This window comes from Schistocerca gregaria, chromosome 4, assembly GCF_023897955.1.
Source record: "Schistocerca gregaria isolate iqSchGreg1 chromosome 4, iqSchGreg1.2, whole genome shotgun sequence".
Taxonomy (NCBI): domain Eukaryota; kingdom Metazoa; phylum Arthropoda; class Insecta; order Orthoptera; family Acrididae; genus Schistocerca; species Schistocerca gregaria.
Window position 1 is genome coordinate 690,629,657 of NC_064923.1, and position 14,248 is coordinate 690,643,904.

The 14,248-nt window shown below is 43.5% G+C and overlaps 1 non-coding gene across 1 annotated transcript; it reads right to left on the reverse strand.

Annotated features, from left to right (window-relative positions):
* Positions 1 to 4,419: 4,419 nt before the first annotated feature.
* Trnas-cga (transfer RNA serine (anticodon CGA)) lies at positions 4,420 to 4,494 on the reverse strand. The gene has a single exon. It is a non-coding gene; the product is annotated as a tRNA-Ser (tRNA).
* Positions 4,495 to 14,248: the final 9,754 nt, after the last annotated feature.

The following is a 14,248-nucleotide window of genomic DNA, read 5'->3' on the forward strand; positions in this document are numbered from 1 at the left end:
TGGATGTACCGTGCACTATTCAGTGTCCCCTCGACGATCACCAGAGGTGTACAGCCAGTGTAGCAGATCGCTCCCCACACCATGATGCCGGGTGTTGGCCCTGTGTGCCTCGGTCGTATGCAGTCCTGATTGTGGCGCTCACCTGCACGGCTCCAAACACGCATACGACCATCATTGGCACCAAGGCAGAAGCGACTCTCATCGCTGAAGACGACACGTCTCCATTTGTCCCTCCATTCACACCTGTCGCGACACCACTGGAGGCAGTCTGCACGATGTTGGGGCGTGAGTGGAAGACGGCCTAACGGTGTGCGGCACCGTAGCCCAGCTTCATGAAGACGGTTGCGAATGGTCCTCGCCGATACTCCAGGAGCAACAGTGTCCCTAATTTGCTGGGAAGTGGTGGTGCAGTCCCCTACGGCACTGCGTAGGATCCTACGGTCTTGGCGTGCATCCGTGTATCGCTGCGGTCCGGTCCCAGGTCGACGGGCACGTGCACCTTCCGCCGACCACTGGCGACCACATCGATGTACTGTGGAGACCTCACGCCCCACGTGTTGAGCAATTCGGCGGTACGTCCACCCGGCCTCCCGCATGCCCACTATACGCCCTCGCTCAAAGTCCGTCAACTGCACATACAGTTCACGTCCACGCTGTCGCGGCATGCTACCAGTGTTAAAGACTGCGATGGAGCTCCGTATGCCACGGCAAACTGGCTGCCACTGACGGCGGCGGTGCACAAATGCTGCGCAGCTAGCGCCATTCGACGGCCAACACCGCTGTACCTGGTGTGTCCGCTGTGCCGTGCGTGTGATCATTGCTTGTACAGCCCTCTCGCAGTGTCCGGAGCAAGTATGGTGGGTCTGACACACCGGTGTCAATGTGTTCTTTTTTCCATTTCCAGGAGTGTACCTCCCGAGCAGATTACGAATGTAAAATTAGAGAGATTCGATCGCGCAAGGAGGCTTTCCGGCAGTCGTTCTTCCCGCGAAACATACGCGACTGGAACAGAAAAAGGGGGTAATGACAGTGGTACGGTGGTGGTGGTGGTTAGTGTTTAACGTCCCGTCGACTACGAGGTCATTAGAGACGGTGCGCAATCTCGGGGTAGGGAAGGATTGGGAAGGAAATCGGCCGTGCCCTTTCAAGGGAACCATCCCGGCATTTGCCTGAAACTATTTAGGGAAATCACGGAAAACCTAAATCAGGATGGCCGGAGACGGGATTGAACCGTCGTCCCCCCGAATGCGAGTACAGTGTGCTAACCACTGCGCCACCTCGCTCGGTCACAGTGGCACGTAAAGTGCCCTCCACCACACACCGTTGAGTGGCTTGCGGAGTATAAATGTAGATGTAGATATAGATTAGATGTAAAATATGTCAGTCCTTATGATAATACGTTCTGTAACGTAGAACCGACAGCAACTAATATTCTGAAATATAGCATAATTCATAATAGCCATTCCGTCAAAATTAGAGGAGTACACCACAGAAGAAGTCGAACCACTCTTCTATCTAGGAAGTGAGATTACACAAAAACTATTAACTATAACTATGTGGGCCGTCTCGTCAGTCATAAGGAAGATGCAATTTTTTAAATGAACCCGACGTTCTAGCTACACCTTCTAAATTTACTGTACTGTGTTACTGATGTTAGAAACAATCCAATGGCAAATGCTGAGTATAGAGATGTCCTTAGCTATAACACCAGATGGAATATTCCTTTCGCTACTCATTAGCAAACCTTTCAGAGACCTCCGAAGGGTCGCAATATACTGCCTCTAAAATCGTTGATCGTTTATCGAAGAACATACATCGTGTAACAGACAGAAAGACACTTTTAAACAAATTCTCCAATATTTCCATCTGGATAATTCCTTCTGTTCCGCAAGCGAATATTTAAGGGAATACTTTGGGCAGATACTGAGCATATGTATTATGTCAAATGTTAGTTTCGCTTGTTTAAAAAGTTTCAAGAATTTTTATATTTTGGAAATAATTTTATTTATTTGACTACAATTCATTTATCTCCTTCGAAGTAGGATCCGATAGATACTAGACACAATTGCTGGCGCTTCTTCCAATCCTCAAAACATTCTTCGAGCTCGTTCTTTGGCATAGCACTTACTTCTTTCAACAGTGAGTTTTCCCCTCATTTGAGCTAGTAAAACGATGGTCCTTTAACATTATAATTATTTCTGGAAACAGAAAGGAGTCCCACAGGCATATCAGGTAAATAATTAGGATGGGTCATCACTACAGTGAAAAGTAATAGTGTGTCAAGACGCAGGTATACGAAGGAGAGAGAGAAAGGAGGCAGGCAGAAGAGGTACAGGGTGTGTGGAAGCTAGCAGGCATAATATAGGCAGGAAGTGAGAAATGCGGGACGGGGTGGAAGAGGAAAGAGTTAAATAAAAGGGTGAATCTAGATAAGGGGGAAGAGTTTTCCCTGTTTATTCTGATGAAACTATATCTTACATTTATCATCAGTAGAAAACCGGCCTGGTTCCTCACACACGCACACACACACACACACACACACACACACACACACACACACACACACAACATGGGGAGAGGGGGGGGGGGAGTAGTGGCTGTAACATATGGATCAAATTTAATAAGAATATCTGATATCTTAAAGAAGTTGCTTTAGGTTGAAATTTTCTGTCGAAAAGTGCGACAAGTTCTAAGTTCTGTATGATATTCTCTAGGTTTTCGTGCAGGTTGCTTCCGTGCTCTATTTTGAAAACATTGGGATGTTTATGCAAAATGTGTAGTTATCTTCATTTGTTCGGTTTCCCTTCTTGTGTGACGGGCTAATTAACACATTTTTCGAATATGTTGGACTTTATTCTGCTTGCCTAATGTCCTGTACTAGATGATGATTTCTTTATGGTGTTTGACAACATTCATCTGATGATTTCTGCAAAATTACACATTCCCACGGTACTTTATTGCTTTTCATCTTTTTGATCTCTCTTGGCTATTTCTTCTTTATCTGATTGTTATGATTTCCGATTAGTGTTCTCTTTTACTTATGCAGGAAGTCGTTTTGTATGTTTTGGGCAGTTAAGTAGGTCTTTTAATTATTTGGAAAGTTTCTTTAGAACCAATTTTCCATTTTCTTTTTGGAAGTATAGACTTTGACATTGACATCCTCTGAGCTTAGATTTGAAGTTCTTTTAGAAATTTCCTGAGTTGTCTCTCTCTAAGTCTTTCTCTATTTCTCTATGTGACCCTTTACACATTTCCAATTGGCCTTTCTAATTAATTTCACTGTCAGTTTCCTCATTGTCAGGAGTGTCTTTTACTTGTCCTATGTAGTGTTCCTGTTCGCCTTTAGGTATGTGTGCAGTCGAGAAGTCGAGACTGGATCGCGTGCCGGCGTTCCCCCTTCCATCAAGGATTCTTTTTCTTTTTCTTCTGAGGCATTAATGTTTTTGGTGTTTAGTTCTATCGGCGCTTGAGCTGATGCCAATTGTTTGACTGCTTTTTCTCTACTTCTTACGAAAGAGATGGTTAAGTCCAGCTAGTCATATTTGGGAATATGTACCTTCTTTCTTGTTATCATCTGACGTTACTCTTTCTACAACCATGACAAAAAATTTATTTCCTTTTTATATATTCGTTCCACCATTCAGGCTTCCATTTTCAGCATTGTATGAGCTCGTAACAATCATACCGGAGCTTGTCTTTTTTCCAAACGCTTTCTTAATTTTCCTGTAGTCGGCATCTATCTTTCTCCTGTCGTGTATCCTTCTACAGACCTGTACCTATGGTATAGCCAATCATGCTTTGAAATTTGGCTTTTCATTTAACTGTTTTTTTTTTTTTTTTTTACACTGCTGTTTCTTTCTTCCTGCTGCGTTTGCTGCCTTTCTACATTTTATCCATTCGTGAATTAATTTCAATACCTTAAGTGTCAATTAAGGATTGGTGTTGGTCTTTTTGTGAATTTGATACTGTGCTTTCTTGACAAATTCATCTCTCAAAGATACCTATTCGTCTTCTACTTCCCCCTCCCCTATTATTACTCTTTAAATGTCCAGTATTTTGCGATACACACATACTCAAACAAGTTATCTGCTTGAAACTTCCTGGCAGATTAAAACTGTGTGCCCGACCGAGACTCGAACTCGGGACCTTTGCCTTTCGCGGGCAAGTGCTCTACCAACAGAGCTACCGAAGCACGACTCACGCCCGGTACACACAGCTTTACTTCTGCCAGTACCTCGTCTCCTACCTTCCAAACTTTACAGAAGCTCTCCTGCGAGAGATGCAGAAGTAGCACTCCTGAAAGGAAGGATATTGCGGGGACATGGCTTAGCCACAGCCTGGGGGATGTTTCCAGAATGAGATTTTCACTCTGCAGCGGAGTGTGCGCTGATATGAAACTTCTTGGCAGATTAAAACTGTGTGCCCGACCGAGACTCGAACTCGGGACCTTTGCCTTTCGCGGGCAAGTGCTCTACCAACTGAGCTACCGAAGCACGACTCACAGGTCATATCAGCGCACACTCCGCTGCAGAGTGAAAATCTCATTCTGGAAACATCCCCCAGGCTGTGGCTAAGCCATGTCTCCGCAATATCCTTTCTTTCAGGAGTGCTAGTTCTGCATGTCTCGCAGGAGAGCTTCTGCAAAGTTTGGAAGGTAGGAGACGAGGTACTGGCAGTAGTAAAGCTGTGAGTACCGGGCGTGAGTCGTGCTTCGGTAGCTCAGTTGGTAGAGCACTTGTCCGCGAAAGGCAAAGATCCCGAGTTCGAGTCTCGGTTGTGCACACAGTTTTAATCTGCCAGGAAGTTTCATATCAGCGCACACTTCGCTGCAGAGTGAAAATCTCCTTGTGGAAGTTATCTGCATGTTATAACTTGTAATGTAGTTCCACATTCTTTCGGTGTATATGTAGTGGAATTGTATGAAACATACAGCTAGACTATATAATAAGTGTCCCAAGAGAAAGCACTGCGGGAATTTGGCTGTTAGCGACAATTATGTGAAAGAAATGGAAGAAATTTTTAAAAAAGTTATACAAACTCTTCCACACTTAATGAAACATCCTCTGCACTCAGTCTGAACTCAGCTTGTCTTTGTGCTGGTGGCTGAAATTGAATAACGGTTCTGTTGACAAACTTCGGATCAGGTAACACGTTAAAGAGACACATTTGTGCTCAAAGGATACAATCCAGTTATTTGACAGTCTCGGACAAGCTGAAGTCACGGCAGTCCCCATCACGAACTTTTTAAACTTGGTCGTCCATTGCTAAGCAGCGTCATCGATCTCTTACCAAATCAGGGTCACATAATTTGTATTTACAGCTTCAGACACACTCTAGCAGCAGATGCTGACATCTAAGAATTATAAATTGTAACCAGTTAACAGAACAAAATCATGTTGCGTCGTTTTAAGTGGGTAAAGGGTTAACAGGAAGTTTGAGTGCATTGTCTGGTTTATTCGTAAATGAGTAAGGTGTTTTGGGATGTGTGTGTGTGTGTGTGTGTGTGTGTGTGTGTGTGTGTGCATGTGTGGCTGGAGGAGTCTTCACTTTTTGATAAATTGAATAAGTGGTCTTTGTGGTCCAAGCTAAACACACACAACTGTAAGCAAGTAAAATTTATGTTGTTAATGTTTCTAGGAAGCTGTTTCCCAAAATGGACTAAGCGTGGTAATGAAATGAAAAAAGTTCCAAAGTGCAAAAGGAATAGGAGGGTGTTTCAAATGTAATATTACAAACCTATATTGCAGTTGTAATGTGCGAGATAATAGTCGAGAGAGAACGCAAAGCGGAACGGTTTCCAGTGAAAGCAACAGAATAGTAAGGTGTGTTGTAAGACACGCCGTGATTCTTTACCTGAAAGAGCAGTGGAGACACAGAAAATAGTTGGAGCACATAGCACTGATTATTCATAACGTTTGGTACAGATGGCATCCATGAATGCAAAAAGGAAGAGGGGATGGTGAATGTCATTGCTTAAGCTGAAGTGTAATGACTGACGTTGTTATTTCATTGGTCATCAATCCGTGCACGCAATTCTTCTTTCCTACCGCTCTTCAGTTATCCCTTTCGTTTCATTACAACTGACGCATCAAACATCGTAGATGACCTGCTTTAGATACAAATATTTGTGTTTGCATCCCTTTGTTTGTATCTCGTCTTAAAACACTTTTCAGCAACGAGCCATGTCTTGACTTGCGGCCAAACAGTTAACCTCTTTGATTTGCTTATGGTCTTTATAAGACATTTTTTCTTGTTAACTAGTAGCAGAAAGTCTTCACTTCCTACCGATCTGTCCATCTTACCTTAAGTTGTTTCAAATTTTGCCATTGTCACTGCCCACGTATATATTATAGCTTTTCTGATCCACAATTAATTTCCAGTCTGCATCTGACTGCGGCGTTTTGGAACTCCTTGCCGTATGTGCAACACTAAGGAAGTATTTCCGGATTGATGCCCTGGTCTGGCATACAGTTTGAGTCTTCCAAAATTTTCATAACCGTTTTTCTTGTTGCAGCCAAAGGCCTTGCTGCAGTGGTAACACTGGGTCACACTGGATCAGAGAAGTTAAGCGCTGTCGGGCTTGGCTGGCACTTAGATGAGTGACCGTGCGAGTCTGCTGAGGTCTGTTGGCACGCGGCATGCACTCAGCCCTTGTGAGGCTGATTGAGGAGCTGCTTGATGGAGAAGTAACTGTTCCCGGCACGAAAGTTGACAAAGCCTGGGAGAGCGGTGTGCTAACTATATGCCCTCCACATCCGCATCCAGTGAAGCTTAGATGCTGAAGATGAGATGAACGTTCGGAGACTTGTTTAATCGGAGTTCTGTTTTTATTTTTCCAAGAATTTTTGTCTTGAATTATTAGGAGCAACGATGGAGCTATCAATGTCTATGTTGTAAGTAGACTGTTTAGGTTTTTATGTTGGTAACTTCACGTAGCGCTCTGTTTGAAAATTACAGACTGTGCTGTGTGCAGTCTGTGACTGGTTGGCATTTTGGGAATATTCGCTATTGTAGTGTCGGGCAGTTGGATGTGAACAGCGCGTAGCGATGAGCAGTTGGAGCTGAGCCGCCAGCAGTGGTGGATGTGGGGAGAGAGACGGCAGAATTTTGAAAGCGGACGATCTGTACATGTGTCCATCACAAAGAGTGAATTTGTAACACTGGATGTCGAACATTATAAAGGTAAATATATTGTTTGTGCTCTATCGATATCTTTCATTTGCTAACAATTCCCATCAGTAGTCAGTGCCTTCAGAAGTTACAATATTTAATTTAGCTGGCAGTATTGGCGCTCGCTGTATTGCTGTAGTTTGAGTAACGAAGTTTTTTGTGCGGTGAGTGATTCATGAAGGGTATAGGTTATTGTTAGTCAGGGCCATTGTTTTGTAGGCATTATTTAAAGTTATGTTGTTTTGCGCTAAATATACTGTGTGTCAGTTTATTGATGGTCAGAATAGGTAAAGAGAGAAAGGTCTGAGCACGTTCAGTTTAGCTCAGCTGTTTGAAAAACAAATAACGTAAGGGGTTTACCAGCACAGTAATTCATAAATCTTTCTAAGGGGAGGTTTCAATGTGAACATTCTCATAGCTGTAGACGATGATATGGACTTCCATGCAGCACAGGCGCTGGCGAGGACCGACATATTTTACGGGCAGCCGTGGAATATCGTAAAGCTGCTATACCAGAGATAAGAAGGCTTGTAAGCTCACGAACTGTCGCGAACCGGTTATTAAACGTGTGAATATGGGCACTCATACCTCTATCCCGTCTTCCACTCAAGCCACAGCATCATATTAGGCTGCTTGACTGTAGGCGTCAGAGGATCACTTGGAAGACGGAATGGCGTGACATGGAGAGCGATGAAATGATTGTGCCTGCATGTAAACTGTTGGTCGTTTGTGCATACGACTTATACCTGGTGAGCACTATCTTGTAGAGTCCATTCCTCCAAGACGCCTTGATCTCACCGCAGGCCTTATGGTCTGCGGTGCGATAAGTTACAGCTCTCGTTCACATATGGTGTTCCTGGATTGGGCGCTAAACAGCGCTCGGTACGTAAACAACGTTGTTAGCCCGTTCTTTTGCCGTTATTGCAACAGCAAGGTGAATAGTTGTTCTAACAGCATAATTCTCGCCCACTCACTGCCCCTGACACTCCACGTGAGCTGAAAGGTGTCCAGCAATTTCCTCGACCAGCACGATCTCAGGAATTGACTCCAATCGAATACGTCTAGGATATGATGGAACGAGAAGATATTCGTGCGACACGTCAGTCAATAGCTCTTAAAGAACTACGTGAACAGATCTAGCACTATGGCATAACCTATCCCGGGACAGTATGGTCCATCTGTACGATTGACTGGCTGCCAGAGTCATCGCCTGCATTGCTGCCTGTGGGGGCTACACCACATGCTAAGATGGTTAGCACAGATCGATACCTGTTACGTCATAAATGCTTGTGCTATTGATCCTTAAATGTAATTATTTCATATACTCCATATGAACTGTTGCAGCAATAAGTCTTAAGTGAACTGGAAACCTCTTAAAGGGTGTACTTAAGTTTCATTTTTTCTGAAGCGTGTTTCAGCGATCTTCATGATCAACAGCTACAAACTCCTTTAGTTTTCCTTTTTCTTTATGTGTATACTATAGCTGTACGTTAGCATACGCATTAAGGAATATATTTCTAAGCTAATCCTCATCGAAACACATTTTTGGAGCCTGCGTGGAATTTTCATCCCATCTGTTGTTTCGTGCGATATATCAGTCTTATGCTAGTTGGAACATACACATGAAGTTGACTACCTGTTAGCCATTGCCTTTGAATCCAATAGGTAAAGTAGATTTTTAATCATGTTATTGAGCTATCAGTCCTCATATGCCCAACATACACTAACTTGATTTATAAGAAATATGGTATGAATTCTCTGCCTTGAATTCCGAGGAGAGGGAGTAGATTTGGCTAGAGTGTGTTGTTCCTAACTTCATATTAGCTTAGTGACATGTATGGAAATGATGTGTACAGTTACTTAGAATAGTCCTAAATACCATCTTCTTCCAACTGTTCTAAAAAATTTTAATCTTGATTTTCGTGGCACATTACGATTTATACAGTCCATATTTTACTTGAGAATTCTTGAATTCGTCAGAAGAACACTTTGACCACTTCATTGTATGACTACTGACAGGAGTTGATTTACAAGCAAATCACTGCCTGCATAATAAAGTGAAGCACACAGACGGGTTGAAGGCAACGCAGTGGGGCTTCACTGTTTGCGAGGATACGTGACCTCATTTCAGTGATTAAAAAATCGAGTTACTTTTAGTACGTGCCCACTTAATATGTAACACGTCGAAGCGCCTGTGGCCTGGATGCGTGCACTGATTGAACTGTGAAGAGTGTAACAAAGCTGTCGTATCCTCACCTGAAGCCAGTAATGGCGTTCCCATGGAGTGTGACATTAGGCCCACAAATCTGGATATAGCAGAACTCTTGTAACTGGTCCTTGATATCCTTGATGCTGGCACTTTGCCGCACTTTCCAAGCTCCTTCTATCGGGAATAGTGTTGTGGTTGGCAGGAGAGCCAACCGTGTTCCTAAAGGAGGTCGAACTGCACGCGTTTTAGCTCACTTAGGCTGGCGGGATGTCTGGAACATGACAAGGGAATTAGAATTGAGAAAAACGGACCTAGCTGGTGGAATACTTAACTTTAATCTATTAACGGAGAACGTCGCTCTTTATGGTATATGATTCACAATATCAATAGTACCGATACTGGCGCCTTACTAGGTCGTAGCAAATGACGTAGCTGAAGGGTATGCTAACTATCGTCTCGGCAAATGAGAGCGTAGAAGTCAGTGAACCATCGCTAGCAAAGTCGGCTGTACAACTGGGGCGAGTTATAGGAAGTCTCTCTAGACATGCCGTGTGGCGGCGCTCGGTCTGCAATCACTGATAGTGGCGACACGTGGGTCCGACGTATACTACCGGACCGCGGCCGATTAAAAGGCTACCACCTAGCAAGTGTGGTGTCTGGAGGTGACACCACAAATAGATCTGGGAATTTCGGCGATCCCAGTAGTATCTGAATATCATCGTGTTGTTTCATAGAGACACGTTCCATTTTTCTAGGAGCGGAGTCCTGTTGAAGAATTGCACCACGATACTGTAGATTAAGAGGTATAGCAAGAAAGTACGGGATGCCTGTGACGTGGAGTTGTGCCACCAGAATTGCTGCAGTCACAGCCAGTCGTAACATGAAGTCGTATCCGATGGCTCACACATATCATAATGTCACGAGCAACACGGCTGTGCGTCTCCAAAACCTTCGAAGAATGGAACCTCTCCCTAGGACATCACCCTTTTCGCCGAAGATGGTAATCTGGTGTAGGCAGAACCGCGATTCATCGGTGAACCCAGGGCGACGCCTTTTATCACTGGTCTATGTTTCCTTATCGCTACACCGTTCCAAATTCAGAAACTTTTCTTGCAGTGTTGACGGCAGCCTAAGCGTCCGGCAGAAATTCCCAGTGTTGATGTTGTTAGCTTCTGACCAACGGGGAGGGAAGGCACAGTACACAAAAGTTCAGGGAGACTCAGAAATGCAGAAACAGAAGTCACTTTGGAATGAAATAAACAGGAAGTGCAAAAGAAATGTGTAGAAATCGAAACACAAAGATTATCCATATGGCTGCATGAAAAATGAGAAGAAATCGAAAAAGAAATGCTAGTCAGAAGGAGTTACTCATCGTACAGAAAAGCCGCAACAACCTTCGGTCTAATAAAAAGGAAGGGCGGTAACATTTAGCGTCCAACTGTAATTCAACTATTAAATGTAGAAGAGAGAGCGGATACGCGGATAGAGTAAATTGTAAGCGTGCACGAGAGAGAGGACTCGTTTGATGGCTTGATGGAAGAAGAAACGTGAGTAGACAATGAAGAGATAGTAGGATCCAGTATTGAAATCTGAATTTAAAAGAGATCCCGACCAATTAATGTCAAATATGGACTATGGATTAATTACGTTCCATTGTGATTTTTAAACTAATTGAGGGAAATGTCAACTATACGATTGTTCATCTTGACGTGCAGAACGTTTGACTGTTGATATACCATTAGACATTCGGAAAAAACAACATCCAAACTAGTCCGAAGACAAGAATTATAGACTGAAGAAACAATAAGTCTGAATGACCAAGAGCCTTGTGCTCGGATGAAAAAGCATGTAAGACAGGGGTGTTGTCTTTCGCCCCCACTGTTCAGTCTGTACAGTGACGAAAGTAAAAGAAAGTTTCAAGAGTGAGATTAAATTTCAAGGTGAAAGGCTATCAATGATTTGAGTTGGTGGTGTCACTGCTAACCGCAGTGGAAGTGAAGAAGAATTGCAGGATCTGTTGATTGGCATGGATAGTGTGATAAGTGCAGAATATGAAGTGAGAGTAAATTGATGAAAGACAAAAATAATGAGAAGTAGCAGAGAAGAAGAAGCGAGAAGCTTAGAATCACAATTGGGGATCACGAAGTAGATTTTCTAGTTTCACTACCACGTTCAAGCTTCTGACATTCCACGCCCCGACACGTAGGACACTATCCTCTCGTTGATTATTCAATCTTTTTCTAATGGTAACCTCCCCTTTGGCAGTCCCCTCCCGGAGATCCTAAGGGGGGACTATTCCGGAATCTTTTGCCAATGGAGAAATCATCATGACACTTCTTCAACTACAGGCCACATGTCCTGTGGATACACGTTACGTGTCATTAATGCAGTGGTTTTCCATAGCCTTCTGCAACCTCATGTCGTTGATCACTGCTAATTCTTCCGCCTTTAGGGGCAATTTCCCACCCCTAGGACAAGAGAGTGCCCTGAACCTCTATCCGCTCCTCCGCCTTCTTTGACAAGGCCGTTGGCAGAATGAGGCTCACTTCTTATGCCGGAAGTCTTTCGGCCGCCAATGCTGATTATTTATCAAAATTTAGGCAGTGGCGGAGATCGAACCCGGGACCGAAGACGTTTTGATTATTAATCAAAAACGCTGCCCCTAGATCACGAGTACATCCCTAATTCCTACTATTTTCTAAAGGTGTCCCTGTCACAGCAGATGACAGCCCTAGCTTAGTGGCCTCCTTGATATGCTTAGTGCTGTTCAGTTAAAATTGTAGGAATGCACATTAGGTATTTTAAGGGACACCATCCTTTATTACGGTCTATAAATCGTGCCACTTAATCGTGCCACTTAATCCTGCCACTTAATCTGTATTATTTGATTACAGTCAGACGTATCACTTATTGGTACATTAATCCAATAATGCCTAACAACACCAAGCGAGGTGGCACACTGGACTCTCATTTGGGACGACGACGGTTCAACCCCGCATCCGGCCTTCCTGATTTAGGTTTTCCGTGATTTCCCTAAATCGCTCCAGGCAAATGCCGGGATGGTTCCTTTGAAAGGGCACGACCGACGTCTTTCCCCTTCCTTCCCTAATCCGATGAGACCCATGACCACGTTGTCTGGTCTCCTCCCCCAGAAACAACCCCAATCTAACAATACCTTACAGTAATATGAATGTCCTTGGTGTGACTTTAGTCAAACCTTATTCTACACGATCACCTTTGGTCGTAGCATTCGAATCCAATCACAACACATTTCATAATTGTATTCTCCATAACAGCTGGCTGTTACCGTCACAATCGGACCCTTTGCTTTGTCCGCCACTCCGTCACTGTTTATAATAAACAATAAATATTATTTCACAATCTTTGTCATTATCTACAACGTGAATTTCCAACACAACTGATCACTACTGTTGCCTCCACTGCACTCAGGCTACCAGCACGTTGGTCTAATTCCTAAACTGTAAGTTTGCCTATTTGAAACGTGGGAGAATAAAATCGGCGATGTGCCTGGTTTCACTTTTATTTCTGATACCTCGATAAGTCAATTTTAAGGATCAGTCTCTCGCAACTTGACGGAAAAGTTTTTTGCATAAGAAATCGTTTAAATTTTATTACCAAATCCTGCGAAGCCTCCATAAACGCCGGCTGGGGTGGCCGAGCGGTTCTAGGCGTTATAGTCTGGAACCGCGAGACCGCTACGGAAGCAGGTTCTAATCGTGCATGGATGTGTGTGATGTCCTTAGGTTAGTTAGGTTTAAGTAGTTCTAAGTTGTAGGGGACTTACGACCTCAGAAGTTAAGTCCCATAGTGCTCAGAGCCATTTGAACCATTTGAACCTCCATAAACTAGATGCATTAACAATGGAGAACTTTGGCCACATCAGAAAAACGCGGTAGAAAATCTTAGCTCTCAAGCGCAGACAGGCAGAAGGCGACAAAAATAGGCCGAGAAGCCCAGACACTGTTTCTCGCGAAGATATATTAGTTTTTTATGTTTCACGCGAAAAGAAGAAGGAGCAAAGAGAAATATTTACAGAAAATAAAATGAATGCTGGAATAGTTTTAACCATTCAAATAGAAATTAAATAAGGTATCTACAGACATTTGGCACTACTAGTGCCTCGCTGAGCTGTTAGTAACAATGCACTGTTACAAATGTTACAGAATCTTCAACAGAAACTTAGTGTTACAGCATCTAACAGTCTCACGGACGAGACTACTGAAGAGGACCTACATGCAACAACATCGTATTGTCCGATATCAAGAGTCACCTGGCCCAGACGGCATACCTGGATACTGCTACCGAGCCATCCAAACGCTATTAACATTAAAATTTTTACAGGTAAAAAACGAACTTTTCAATACTGGTTTAGAAATCCTGTAGGATTTCTTGGACGGAACTATTGTGCTCGATCCGAAAAACACACAGAATGACTCTCACAGATACCTACGACCTGTCGTAGTGCTGGACGATGATTACAGCATAATGGCACGTAACCCTCCACAAAGGCAGAAAACCTTAATACATTAGGTCCCAAATCCTATAAAACTACTGTAGGCAGGGGGAGATAAGTATTCCACACCGTACGTGGAGGTACTGGAGTACCAAATGTTCCAGGACTCGAAAGTTTTGTTGACAGAGACATTATTGCATTTCGCACCTACCAAATGATCAACTGATAAGTAGAACACTAAAGAACGTGTTATCACTTATCAGTCCTCTAAGTGTCCATCAATGAATAATGGCGCTGTGGTCAAGAAGAAATATCAGACGGTCCTAGAGCGAACTTACTATTGTGGGATGTACTTGTCCTCTCTTTTCTTAGCCCCACGTTCCTCCCACGGCTTA